Source organism: Aquarana catesbeiana, linkage group LG03 (assembly GCF_042186555.1).
Source record: "Aquarana catesbeiana isolate 2022-GZ linkage group LG03, ASM4218655v1, whole genome shotgun sequence".
Taxonomy (NCBI): Eukaryota; Metazoa; Chordata; class Amphibia; order Anura; family Ranidae; genus Aquarana; species Aquarana catesbeiana.
Window position 1 is genome coordinate 302,275,033 of NC_133326.1, and position 12,462 is coordinate 302,287,494.

Sequence of the window (12,462 nt, forward strand, 5' to 3'; positions counted from 1 at the left end):
GTCTTCAATTTCTCCTGGTCGACTTATAAACAGTGAAGAAAAAGAGCTCCCAGTGAAGGTGTTGCACCTAAACTGAGCTTTATATTGGCAGATTTCACTTACGGCTGCAAGAGGGGCATGGTGTGGCAAGAGCTTTGAGTGTGCCTGACTGTGAAAAAGTTAAAGGTAAGCACTGTTTCTGCCCAGTTTCAAACCGGGGACCTTTCGCGTGTGAGGCGAACGTGATAACCACTACACTACAGAAACCTATTCATGCTGCTTTGTTGGGCCTTGCAAGTGGAAAGTCTACTCTAAAGTAGAATGCTTGAAAAGGGTTGCTGAAAGCGATATTGTAGCAAAAAGCACTAGCGTGTGCTCAGTGTTTCTGCCCGGTTTCGAACCGGGGACCTTTCGCGTGTTAGGCGAACGTGATAACCACTACACTACAGAAACCCATTCTTGCAGATTTTTTGTGCCTTGCAAACCGAAAGTCTACGCTAAAGTACAATGCTTGAAAGGGGGTGATGAAAGCGACATTGTGGCAAAAAGCACTAGCGTGTGCACAGTGTTTATGCCCGGTTTCTAACTGGGGACCTTTCGTGTGTGAGGCAAACGTGATAACCACTACACCACAGAAACCCACCACGATAGGCCTTTTCCGGTTGGAGGGTCGGAGGTTGGGGTCACCGTATTAGCTATTATTTGTTTCTGGTTATTTAAAAACCTGAGTTCAGTTTACCATCCTTGCAAATGATACTCTTGAGTAATGAAGAAAACAAGGAAGAAAGCCCATTTCAGATGCCTAGCTTGATACAAATACCATCCTCAAAACAGCCAGTACTGGCAAGATAGACTGAGTCATGGATATCACCTCTAGCTGTTCCACACACTTTTCTCACCAGATCAGAGGAAAACATACACCAATGGTCGTTAGGTTTTCCAACTCAGCTGACTAAGCAGGAGAGCCAAAGTCCGCATTCCTATTGCCTTTGGGTCCAGAAAACAAGTTTTCCTAAACACTTACAGCGATGGTCAGCAGGTTTTACTAGTCAGCTATTACAGAGTCTGCACTATAGGCACTGCAGCAAAACTTTGCCTGTGTAGGACCAGCAAACCAGCTCACCTAACATCTTCAGGCAAGGGTCTTCAATTTCTCCTGGTCGACTTATAAACAGTGAAGAAAAAGAGCTCCCAGTGAAGGTGTTGCACCTAAACTGAGCTTTATATTGGCAGATTTCACTTACGGCTGCAAGAGGGGCATGGTGTGGCAAGAGCTTTGAGTGTGCCTGACTGTGAAAAAGTTAAAGGTAAGCACTGTTTCTGCCCGGTTTCGAAACGGGGACCTTTCGCGTGTGAGGCGAACGTGATAACCACTACACTACAGAAACCTATTCATGCTGCTCTGTTGGGCCTTGCAAGTGGAAAGTCTACTCTAAAGTAGAATGCTTGAAAAGGGTTGCTGAAAGCGATATTGTAGCAAAAAGCACTAGCGTGTGCACAGTGTTTCTGCCCGGTTTCGAACCGGGGACCTTTCGCGTGTTAGGCGAACGTGATAACCACTACACTACAGAAACCCATTCTTGCAGATTTTTTGTGCCTTGCAAACCGAAAGTCTACGCTAAAGTACAATGCTTGAAAGGGGGTGATGAAAGCGACATTGTGGCAAAAAGCACTAGCGTGTGCACAGTGTTTATGCCCGGTTTCTAACTGGGGACCTTTCGTGTGTGAGGCGAACGTGGTAACCACTACACCACAGAAACCCACCACGATAGGCCTTTTCCGGTTGGAGGGTCGGAGGTTGGGGTCACCGTATTAGCTATTATTTGTTTCTGGTTATTTAAAAACCTGAGTTCAGTTTACCATCCTTGCAAATGATACTCTTGAGTAATGAAGAAAACAAGGAAGAAAGCCCATTTCAGATGCCTAGCTTGATACAAATACCATCCTCAAAACAGCCAGTACTGGCAAGATAGACTGAGTCATGGATATCACCTCTAGCTGTTCCACACACTTTTCTCACCAGATCAGAGGAAAACATACACCAATGGTCGTTAGGTTTTCCAACTCAGCTGACTAAGCAGGAGAGCCAAAGTCCGCATTCCTATTGCCTTTGGGTCCAGAAAACAAGTTTTCCTAAACACTTACAGCGATGGTCAGCAGGTTTTACTAGTCAGCTATTACAGAGTCTGCACTATAGGCACTGCAGCAAAACTTTGCCTGTGTAGGACCAGCAAACCAGCTCACCTAACATCTTCAGGCAAGGGTCTTCAATTTCTCCTGGTCGACTTATAAACAGTGAAGAAAAAGAGCTCCCAGTGAAGGTGTTGCACCTAAACTGTGCTTTATATTGGCAGATTTCACTTACGGCTGCAAGAGGGGCATGGTGTGGCAAGAGCTTTGAGTGTGCCTGACTGTGAAAAAGTTAAAGGTAAGCACTGTTTCTGCCCGGTTTCGAACCGGGGACCTTTCGCGTGTGAGGCGAACGTGATAACCACTACACTACAGAAACCTATTCATGCTGCTCTGTTGGGCCTTGCAAGTGGAAAGTCTACTCTAAAGTAGAATGCTTGAAAAGGGTGAGTCATGGATATCACCTCTAGCTGTTCCACACACTTTTCTCACCAGATCAGAGGAAAACATACACCAATGGTCGTTAGGTTTTCCAACTCAGCTGACTAAGCAGGAGAGCCAAAGTCCGCATTCCTATTGCCTTTGGGTCCAGAAAACAAGTTTTCCTAAACACTTACAGCGATGGTCAGCAGGTTTTACTAGTCAGCTATTACAGAGTCTGCACTATAGGCACTGCAGCAAAACTTTGCCTGTGTAGGACCAGCAAACCAGCTCACCTAACATCTTCAGGCAAGGGTCTTCAATTTCTCCTGGTCGACTTATAAACAGTGAAGAAAAAGAGCTCCCAGTGAAGGTGTTGCACCTAAACTGTGCTTTATATTGGCAGATTTCACTTACGGCTGCAAGAGGGGCATGGTGTGGCAAGAGCTTCGAGTGTGCCTGACTGTGAAAAAGTTAAAGGTAAGCACTGTTTCTGCCCGGTTTCGAACCGGGGACCTTTCGCGTGTGAGGCGAACGTGATAACCACTACACTACAGAAACCTATTCATGCTGCTTTGTTGGGCCTTGCAAGTGGAAAGTCTACTCTAAAGTAGAATGCTTGAAAAGGGTTGCTGAAAGCGATATTGTAGCAAAAAGCACTAGCGTGTGCACAGTGTTTCTGCCCGGTTTCGAACCGGGGACCTTTCGCGTGTTAGGCGAACGTGATAACCACTACACTACAGAAACCCATTCTTGCAGATTTTTTGTGCCTTGCAAACCGAAAGTCTACGCTAAAGTACAATGCTTGAAAGGGGGTGATGAAAGCGACATTGTGGCAAAAAGCACTAGCGTGTGCACAGTGTTTATGCCCGGTTTCTAACTGGGGACCTTTCGTGTGTGAGGCGAACGTGGTAACCACTACACCACAGAAACCCACCACGATAGGCCTTTTCCGGTTGGAGGGTCGGAGGTTGGGGTCACCGTATTAGCTATTATTTGTTTCTGGTTATTTAAAAACCTGAGTTCAGTTTACCATCCTTGCAAATGATACTCTTGAGTAATGAAGAAAACAAGGAAGAAAGCCCATTTCAGATGCCTAGCTTGATACAAATACCATCCTCAAAACAGCCAGTACTGGCAAGATAGACTGAGTCATGGATATCACCTCTAGCTGTTCCACACACTTTTCTCACCAGATCAGAGGAAAACATACACCAATGGTCGTTAGGTTTTCCAACTCAGCTGACTAAGCAGGAGAGCCAAAGTCCGCATTCCTATTGCCTTTGGGTCCAGAAAACAAGTTTTCCTAAACACTTACAGCGATGGTCAGCAGGTTTTACTAGTCAGCTATTACAGAGTCTGCACTATAGGCACTGCAGCAAAACTTTGCCTGTGTAGGACCAGCAAACCAGCTCACCTAACATCTTCAGGCAAGGGTCTTCAATTTCTCCTGGTCGACTTATAAACAGTGAAGAAAAAGAGCTCCCAGTGAAGGTGTTGCACCTAAACTGTGCTTTATATTGGCAGATTTCACTTACGGCTGCAAGAGGGGCATGGTGTGGCAAGAGCTTCGAGTGTGCCTGACTGTGAAAAAGTTAAAGGTAAGCACTGTTTCTGCCCGGTTTCGAACCGGGGACCTTTCGCGTGTGAGGCGAACGTGATAACCACTACACTACAGAAACCTATTCATGCTGCTTTGTTGGGCCTTGCAAGTGGAAAGTCTACTCTAAAGTAGAATGCTTGAAAAGGGTTGCTGAAAGCGATATTGTAGCAAAAAGCACTAGCGTGTGCACAGTGTTTCTGCCCGGTTTCGAACCGGGGACCTTTCGCGTGTTAGGCGAACGTGATAACCACTACACTACAGAAACCCATTCTTGCAGATTTTTTGTGCCTTGCAAACCGAAAGTCTACGCTAAAGTACAATGCTTGAAAGGGGGTGATGAAAGCGACATTGTGGCAAAAAGCACTAGCGTGTGCACAGTGTTTATGCCCGGTTTCTAACTGGGGACCTTTCGTGTGTGAGGCAAACGTGATAACCACTACACCACAGAAACCCACCACGATAGGCCTTTTCCGGTTGGAGGGTCGGAGGTTGGGGTCACCGTATTAGCTATTATTTGTTTCTGGTTATTTAAAAACCTGAGTTCAGTTTACCATCCTTGCAAATGATACTCTTGAGTAATGAAGAAAACAAGGAAGAAAGCCCATTTCAGATGCCTAGCTTGATACAAATACCATCCTCAAAACAGCCAGTACTGGCAAGATAGACTGAGTCATGGATATCACCTCTAGCTGTTCCACACACTTTTCTCACCAGATCAGAGGAAAACATACACCAATGGTCGTTAGGTTTTCCAACTCAGCTGACTAAGCAGGAGAGCCAAAGTCCGCATTCCTATTGCCTTTGGGTCCAGAAAACAAGTTTTCCTAAACACTTACAGCGATGGTCAGCAGGTTTTACTAGTCAGCTATTACAGAGTCTGCACTATAGGCACTGCAGCAAAACTTTGCCTGTGTAGGACCAGCAAACCAGCTCACCTAACATCTTCAGGCAAGGGTCTTCAATTTCTCCTGGTCGACTTATAAACAGTGAAGAAAAAGAGCTCCCAGTGAAGGTGTTGCACCTAAACTGAGCTTTATATTGGCAGATTTCACTTACGGCTGCAAGAGGGGCATGGTGTGGCAAGAGCTTTGAGTGTGCCTGACTGTGAAAAAGTTAAAGGTAAGCACTGTTTCTGCCCAGTTTCAAACCGGGGACCTTTCGCGTGTGAGGCGAACGTGATAACCACTACACTACAGAAACCTATTCATGCTGCTTTGTTGGGCCTTGCAAGTGGAAAGTCTACTCTAAAGTAGAATGCTTGAAAAGGGTTGCTGAAAGCGATATTGTAGCAAAAAGCACTAGCGTGTGCTCAGTGTTTCTGCCCGGTTTCGAACCGGGGACCTTTCGCGTGTTAGGCGAACGTGATAACCACTACACTACAGAAACCCATTCTTGCAGATTTTTTGTGCCTTGCAAACCGAAAGTCTACGCTAAAGTACAATGCTTGAAAGGGGGTGATGAAAGCGACATTGTGGCAAAAAGCACTAGCGTGTGCACAGTGTTTATGCCCGGTTTCTAACTGGGGACCTTTCGTGTGTGAGGCAAACGTGATAACCACTACACCACAGAAACCCACCACGATAGGCCTTTTCCGGTTGGAGGGTCGGAGGTTGGGGTCACCGTATTAGCTATTATTTGTTTCTGGTTATTTAAAAACCTGAGTTCAGTTTACCATCCTTGCAAATGATACTCTTGAGTAATGAAGAAAACAAGGAAGAAAGCCCATTTCAGATGCCTAGCTTGATACAAATACCATCCTCAAAACAGCCAGTACTGGCAAGATAGACTGAGTCATGGATATCACCTCTAGCTGTTCCACACACTTTTCTCACCAGATCAGAGGAAAACATACACCAATGGTCGTTAGGTTTTCCAACTCAGCTGACTAAGCAGGAGAGCCAAAGTCCGCATTCCTATTGCCTTTGGGTCCAGAAAACAAGTTTTCCTAAACACTTACAGCGATGGTCAGCAGGTTTTACTAGTCAGCTATTACAGAGTCTGCACTATAGGCACTGCAGCAAAACTTTGCCTGTGTAGGACCAGCAAACCAGCTCACCTAACATCTTCAGGCAAGGGTCTTCAATTTCTCCTGGTCGACTTATAAACAGTGAAGAAAAAGAGCTCCCAGTGAAGGTGTTGCACCTAAACTGAGCTTTATATTGGCAGATTTCACTTACGGCTGCAAGAGGGGCATGGTGTGGCAAGAGCTTTGAGTGTGCCTGACTGTGAAAAAGTTAAAGGTAAGCACTGTTTCTGCCCAGTTTCAAACCGGGGACCTTTCGCGTGTGAGGCGAACGTGATAACCACTACACTACAGAAACCTATTCATGCTGCTTTGTTGGGCCTTGCAAGTGGAAAGTCTACTCTAAAGTAGAATGCTTGAAAAGGGTTGCTGAAAGCGATATTGTAGCAAAAAGCACTAGCGTGTGCTCAGTGTTTCTGCCCGGTTTCGAACCGGGGACCTTTCGCGTGTTAGGCGAACGTGATAACCACTACACTACAGAAACCCATTCTTGCAGATTTTTTGTGCCTTGCAAACCGAAAGTCTACGCTAAAGTACAATGCTTGAAAGGGGGTGATGAAAGCGACATTGTGGCAAAAAGCACTAGCGTGTGCACAGTGTTTATGCCCGGTTTCTAACTGGGGACCTTTCGTGTGTGAGGCGAACGTGATAACCACTACACCACAGAAACCCACCACGATAGGCCTTTTCCGGTTGGAGGGTAGGAGGTTGGGGTCACCGTATTAGCTATTATTTGTTTCTGGTTATTTAAAAACCTGAGTTCAGTTTACCATCCTTGCAAATGATACTCTTGAGTAATGAAGAAAACAAGGAAGAAAGCCCATTTCAGATGCCTAGCTTGATACAAATACCATCCTCAAAACAGCCAGTACTGGCAAGATAGACTGAGTCATGGATATCACCTCTAGCTGTTCCACACACTTTTCTCACCAGATCAGAGGAAAACATACACCAATGGTCGTTAGGTTTTCCAACTCAGCTGACTAAGCAGGAGAGCCAAAGTCCGCATTCCTATTGCCTTTGGGTCCAGAAAACAAGTTTTCCTAAACACTTACAGCGATGGTCAGCAGGTTTTACTAGTCAGCTATTACAGAGTCTGCACTATAGGCACTGCAGCAAAACTTTGCCTGTGTAGGACCAGCAAACCAGCTCACCTAACATCTTCAGGCAAGGGTCTTCAATTTCTCCTGGTCGACTTATAAACAGTGAAGAAAAAGAGCTCCCAGTGAAGGTGTTGCACCTAAACTGTGCTTTATATTGGCAGATTTCACTTACGGCTGCAAGAGGGGCATGGTGTGGCAAGAGCTTTGAGTGTGCCTGACTGTGAAAAAGTTAAAGGTAAGCACTGTTTCTGCCCGGTTTCGAACCGGGGACCTTTCGCGTGTGAGGCAAACGTGATAACCACTACACTACAGAAACCTATTCATGCTGCTTTGTTGGGCCTTGCAAGTGGAAAGTCTACTCTAAAGTAGAATGCTTGAAAAGGGTTGCTGAAAGCGATATTGTAGCAAAAAGCACTAGCGTGTGCACAGTGTTTCTGCCCGGTTTCGAACCGGGGACCTTTCGCGTGTTAGGCGAACGTGATAACCACTACACTACAGAAACCCATTCTTGCAGATTTTTTGTGCCTTGCAAACCGAAAGTCTACGCTAAAGTACAATGCTTGAAAGGGGGTGATGAAAGCGACATTGTGGCAAAAAGCACTAGCGTGTGCACAGTGTTTATGCCCGGTTTCTAACTGGGGACCTTTCGTGTGTGAGGCGAACGTGATAACCACTACACCACAGAAACCCACCACGATAGGCCTTTTCCGGTTGGAGGGTCGGAGGTTGGGGTCACCGTATTAGCTATTATTTGTTTCTGGTTATTTAAAAACCTGAGTTCAGTTTACCATCCTTGCAAATGATACTCTTGAGTAATGAAGAAAACAAGGAAGAAAGCCCATTTCAGATGCCTAGCTTGATACAAATACCATCCTCAAAACAGCCAGTACTGGCAAGATAGACTGAGTCATGGATATCACCTCTAGCTGTTCCACACACTTTTCTCACCAGATCAGAGGAAAACATACACCAATGGTCGTTAGGTTTTCCAACTCAGCTGACTAAGCAGGAGAGCCAAAGTCCGCATTCCTATTGCCTTTGGGTCCAGAAAACAAGTTTTCCTAAACACTTACAGCGATGGTCAGCAGGTTTTACTAGTCAGCTATTACAGAGTCTGCACTATAGGCACTGCAGCAAAACTTTGCCTGTGTAGGACCAGCAAACCAGCTCACCTAACATCTTCAGGCAAGGGTCTTCAATTTCTCCTGGTCGACTTATAAACAGTGAAGAAAAAGAGCTCCCAGTGAAGGTGTTGCACCTAAACTGTGCTTTATATTGGCAGATTTCACTTACGGCTGCAAGAGGGGCATGGTGTGGCAAGAGCTTCGAGTGTGCCTGACTGTGAAAAAGTTAAAGGTAAGCACTGTTTCTGCCCGGTTTCGAACCGGGGACCTTTCGCGTGTGAGGCGAATGTGATAACCACTACACTACAGAAACCTATTCATGCTGCTTTGTTGGGCCTTGCAAGTGGAAAGTCTACTCTAAAGTAGAATGCTTGAAAAGGGTTGCTGAAAGCGATATTGTAGCAAAAAGCACTAGCGTGTGCACAGTGTTTCTGCCCGGTTTCGAACCGGGGACCTTTCGCGTGTTAGGCGAACGTGATAACCACTACACTACAGAAACCCATTCTTGCAGATTTTTTGTGCCTTGCAAACCGAAAGTCTACGCTAAAGTACAATGCTTGAAAGGGGGTGATGAAAGCGACATTGTGGCAAAAAGCACTAGCGTGTGCACAGTGTTTATGCCCGGTTTCTAACTGGGGACCTTTCGTGTGTGAGGCAAACGTGATAACCACTACACCACAGAAACCCACCACGATAGGCCTTTTCCGGTTGGAGGGTCGGAGGTTGGGGTCACCGTATTAGCTATTATTTGTTTCTGGTTATTTAAAAACCTGAGTTCAGTTTACCATCCTTGCAAATGATACTCTTGAGTAATGAAGAAAACAAGGAAGAAAGCCCATTTCAGATGCCTAGCTTGATACAAATACCATCCTCAAAACAGCCAGTACTGGCAAGATAGACTGAGTCATGGATATCACCTCTAGCTGTTCCACACACTTTTCTCACCAGATCAGAGGAAAACATACACCAATGGTCGTTAGGTTTTCCAACTCAGCTGACTAAGCAGGAGAGCCAAAGTCCGCATTCCTATTGCCTTTGGGTCCAGAAAACAAGTTTTCCTAAACACTTACAGCGATGGTCAGCAGGTTTTACTAGTCAGCTATTACAGAGTCTGCACTATAGGCACTGCAGCAAAACTTTGCCTGTGTAGGACCAGCAAACCAGCTCACCTAACATCTTCAGGCAAGGGTCTTCAATTTCTCCTGGTCGACTTATAAACAGTGAAGAAAAAGAGCTCCCAGTGAAGGTGTTGCACCTAAACTGAGCTTTATATTGGCAGATTTCACTTACGGCTGCAAGAGGGGCATGGTGTGGCAAGAGCTTTGAGTGTGCCTGACTGTGAAAAAGTTAAAGGTAAGCACTGTTTCTGCCCAGTTTCAAACCGGGGACCTTTCGCGTGTGAGGCGAACGTGATAACCACTACACTACAGAAACCTATTCATGCTGCTTTGTTGGGCCTTGCAAGTGGAAAGTCTACTCTAAAGTAGAATGCTTGAAAAGGGTTGCTGAAAGCGATATTGTAGCAAAAAGCACTAGCGTGTGCTCAGTGTTTCTGCCCGGTTTCGAACCGGGGACCTTTCGCGTGTTAGGCGAACGTGATAACCACTACACTACAGAAACCCATTCTTGCAGATTTTTTGTGCCTTGCAAACCGAAAGTCTACGCTAAAGTACAATGCTTGAAAGGGGGTGATGAAAGCGACATTGTGGCAAAAAGCACTAGCGTGTGCACAGTGTTTATGCCCGGTTTCTAACTGGGGACCTTTCGTGTGTGAGGCAAACGTGATAACCACTACACCACAGAAACCCACCACGATAGGCCTTTTCCGGTTGGAGGGTCGGAGGTTGGGGTCACCGTATTAGCTATTATTTGTTTCTGGTTATTTAAAAACCTGAGTTCAGTTTACCATCCTTGCAAATGATACTCTTGAGTAATGAAGAAAACAAGGAAGAAAGCCCATTTCAGATGCCTAGCTTGATACAAATACCATCCTCAAAACAGCCAGTACTGGCAAGATAGACTGAGTCATGGATATCACCTCTAGCTGTTCCACACACTTTTCTCACCAGATCAGAGGAAAACATACACCAATGGTCGTTAGGTTTTCCAACTCAGCTGACTAAGCAGGAGAGCCAAAGTCCGCATTCCTATTGCCTTTGGGTCCAGAAAACAAGTTTTCCTAAACACTTACAGCGATGGTCAGCAGGTTTTACTAGTCAGCTATTACAGAGTCTGCACTATAGGCACTGCAGCAAAACTTTGCCTGTGTAGGACCAGCAAACCAGCTCACCTAACATCTTCAGGCAAGGGTCTTCAATTTCTCCTGGTCGACTTATAAACAGTGAAGAAAAAGAGCTCCCAGTGAAGGTGTTGCACCTAAACTGAGCTTTATATTGGCAGATTTCACTTACGGCTGCAAGAGGGGCATGGTGTGGCAAGAGCTTTGAGTGTGCCTGACTGTGAAAAAGTTAAAGGTAAGCACTGTTTCTGCCCAGTTTCAAACCGGGGACCTTTCGCGTGTGAGGCGAACGTGATAACCACTACACTACAGAAACCTATTCATGCTGCTTTGTTGGGCCTTGCAAGTGGAAAGTCTACTCTAAAGTAGAATGCTTGAAAAGGGTTGCTGAAAGCGATATTGTAGCAAAAAGCACTAGCGTGTGCTCAGTGTTTCTGCCCGGTTTCGAACCGGGGACCTTTCGCGTGTTAGGCGAACGTGATAACCACTACACTACAGAAACCCATTCTTGCAGATTTTTTGTGCCTTGCAAACCGAAAGTCTACGCTAAAGTACAATGCTTGAAAGGGGGTGATGAAAGCGACATTGTGGCAAAAAGCACTAGCGTGTGCACAGTGTTTATGCCCGGTTTCTAACTGGGGACCTTTCGTGTGTGAGGCGAACGTGATAACCACTACACCACAGAAACCCACCACGATAGGCCTTTTCCGGTTGGAGGGTCGGAGGTTGGGGTCACCGTATTAGCTATTATTTGTTTCTGGTTATTTAAAAACCTGAGTTCAGTTTACCATCCTTGCAAATGATACTCTTGAGTAATGAAGAAAACAAGGAAGAAAGCCCATTTCAGATGCCTAGCTTGATACAAATACCATCCTCAAAACAGCCAGTACTGGCAAGATAGACTGAGTCATGGATATCACCTCTAGCTGTTCCACACACTTTTCTCACCAGATCAGAGGAAAACATACACCAATGGTCGTTAGGTTTTCCAACTCAGCTGACTAAGCAGGAGAGCCAAAGTCCGCATTCCTATTGCCTTTGGGTCCAGAAAACAAGTTTTCCTAAACACTTACAGCGATGGTCAGCAGGTTTTACTAGTCAGCTATTACAGAGTCTGCACTATAGGCACTGCAGCAAAACTTTGCCTGTGTAGGACCAGCAAACCAGCTCACCTAACATCTTCAGGCAAGGGTCTTCAATTTCTCCTGGTCGACTTATAAACAGTGAAGAAAAAGAGCTCCCAGTGAAGGTGTTGCACCTAAACTGTGCTTTATATTGGCAGATTTCACTTACGGCTGCAAGAGGGGCATGGTGTGGCAAGAGCTTCGAGTGTGCCTGACTGTGAAAAAGTTAAAGGTAAGCACTGTTTCTGCCCGGTTTCGAACCGGGGACCTTTCGCGTGTGAGGCGAACGTGATAACCACTACACTACAGAAACCTATTCATGCTGCTTTGTTGGGCCTTGCAAGTGGAAAGTCTACTCTAAAGTAGAATGCTTGAAAAGGGTTGCTGAAAGCGATATTGTAGCAAAAAGCACTAGCGTGTGCACAGTGTTTCTGCCCGGTTTCGAACCGGGGACCTTTCGCGTGTTAGGCGAACGTGATAACCACTACACTACAGAAACCCATTCTTGCAGATTTTTTGTGCCTTGCAAACCGAAAGTCTACGCTAAAGTACAATGCTTGAAAGGGGGTGATGAAAGCGACATTGTGGCAAAAAGCACTAGCGTGTGCACAGTGTTTATGCCCGGTTTCTAACTGGGGACCTTTCGTGTGTGAGGCAAACGTGATAACCACTACACCACAGAAACCCACCACGATAGGCCTTTTCCGGTTGGAGGGT

At 45.8% G+C, this 12,462-nt stretch overlaps 17 non-coding genes across 17 annotated transcripts; all 17 read right to left on the reverse strand.

Annotated features, from left to right (window-relative positions):
- Nucleotides 1-359: 359 nt before the first annotated feature.
- Nucleotides 360-432, reverse strand: TRNAV-AAC (transfer RNA valine (anticodon AAC)). Its single transcript has one exon. It is a non-coding gene; the product is annotated as a tRNA-Val (tRNA).
- Nucleotides 433-1,480: 1,048 nt separating this feature from the next.
- TRNAV-AAC (transfer RNA valine (anticodon AAC)) lies at nucleotides 1,481-1,553 on the reverse strand. Its single transcript has one exon. It is a non-coding gene; the product is annotated as a tRNA-Val (tRNA).
- Nucleotides 1,554-2,415: 862 nt separating this feature from the next.
- TRNAV-CAC (transfer RNA valine (anticodon CAC)) lies at nucleotides 2,416-2,488 on the reverse strand. The gene has a single exon. It is a non-coding gene; the product is annotated as a tRNA-Val (tRNA).
- Nucleotides 2,489-3,017: 529 nt separating this feature from the next.
- TRNAV-CAC (transfer RNA valine (anticodon CAC)) lies at nucleotides 3,018-3,090 on the reverse strand. The gene has a single exon. It is a non-coding gene; the product is annotated as a tRNA-Val (tRNA).
- Nucleotides 3,091-3,203: 113 nt separating this feature from the next.
- On the reverse strand, nucleotides 3,204-3,276 carry TRNAV-AAC (transfer RNA valine (anticodon AAC)). Its single transcript has one exon. It is a non-coding gene; the product is annotated as a tRNA-Val (tRNA).
- Nucleotides 3,277-4,138: 862 nt separating this feature from the next.
- Nucleotides 4,139-4,211, reverse strand: TRNAV-CAC (transfer RNA valine (anticodon CAC)). Its single transcript has one exon. It is a non-coding gene; the product is annotated as a tRNA-Val (tRNA).
- A 113-nt stretch (nucleotides 4,212-4,324) lies between these two features.
- TRNAV-AAC (transfer RNA valine (anticodon AAC)) lies at nucleotides 4,325-4,397 on the reverse strand. The gene has a single exon. It is a non-coding gene; the product is annotated as a tRNA-Val (tRNA).
- Nucleotides 4,398-5,445: 1,048 nt separating this feature from the next.
- On the reverse strand, nucleotides 5,446-5,518 carry TRNAV-AAC (transfer RNA valine (anticodon AAC)). The gene has a single exon. It is a non-coding gene; the product is annotated as a tRNA-Val (tRNA).
- Nucleotides 5,519-6,566: 1,048 nt separating this feature from the next.
- Nucleotides 6,567-6,639, reverse strand: TRNAV-AAC (transfer RNA valine (anticodon AAC)). The gene has a single exon. It is a non-coding gene; the product is annotated as a tRNA-Val (tRNA).
- An 862-nt stretch (nucleotides 6,640-7,501) lies between these two features.
- TRNAV-CAC (transfer RNA valine (anticodon CAC)) lies at nucleotides 7,502-7,574 on the reverse strand. The gene has a single exon. It is a non-coding gene; the product is annotated as a tRNA-Val (tRNA).
- A 113-nt stretch (nucleotides 7,575-7,687) lies between these two features.
- TRNAV-AAC (transfer RNA valine (anticodon AAC)) lies at nucleotides 7,688-7,760 on the reverse strand. The gene has a single exon. It is a non-coding gene; the product is annotated as a tRNA-Val (tRNA).
- An 862-nt stretch (nucleotides 7,761-8,622) lies between these two features.
- On the reverse strand, nucleotides 8,623-8,695 carry TRNAV-CAC (transfer RNA valine (anticodon CAC)). Its single transcript has one exon. It is a non-coding gene; the product is annotated as a tRNA-Val (tRNA).
- Nucleotides 8,696-8,808: 113 nt separating this feature from the next.
- Nucleotides 8,809-8,881, reverse strand: TRNAV-AAC (transfer RNA valine (anticodon AAC)). The gene has a single exon. It is a non-coding gene; the product is annotated as a tRNA-Val (tRNA).
- Nucleotides 8,882-9,929: 1,048 nt separating this feature from the next.
- On the reverse strand, nucleotides 9,930-10,002 carry TRNAV-AAC (transfer RNA valine (anticodon AAC)). Its single transcript has one exon. It is a non-coding gene; the product is annotated as a tRNA-Val (tRNA).
- A 1,048-nt stretch (nucleotides 10,003-11,050) lies between these two features.
- On the reverse strand, nucleotides 11,051-11,123 carry TRNAV-AAC (transfer RNA valine (anticodon AAC)). The gene has a single exon. It is a non-coding gene; the product is annotated as a tRNA-Val (tRNA).
- Nucleotides 11,124-11,985: 862 nt separating this feature from the next.
- On the reverse strand, nucleotides 11,986-12,058 carry TRNAV-CAC (transfer RNA valine (anticodon CAC)). The gene has a single exon. It is a non-coding gene; the product is annotated as a tRNA-Val (tRNA).
- A 113-nt stretch (nucleotides 12,059-12,171) lies between these two features.
- Nucleotides 12,172-12,244, reverse strand: TRNAV-AAC (transfer RNA valine (anticodon AAC)). Its single transcript has one exon. It is a non-coding gene; the product is annotated as a tRNA-Val (tRNA).
- Nucleotides 12,245-12,462: the final 218 nt, after the last annotated feature.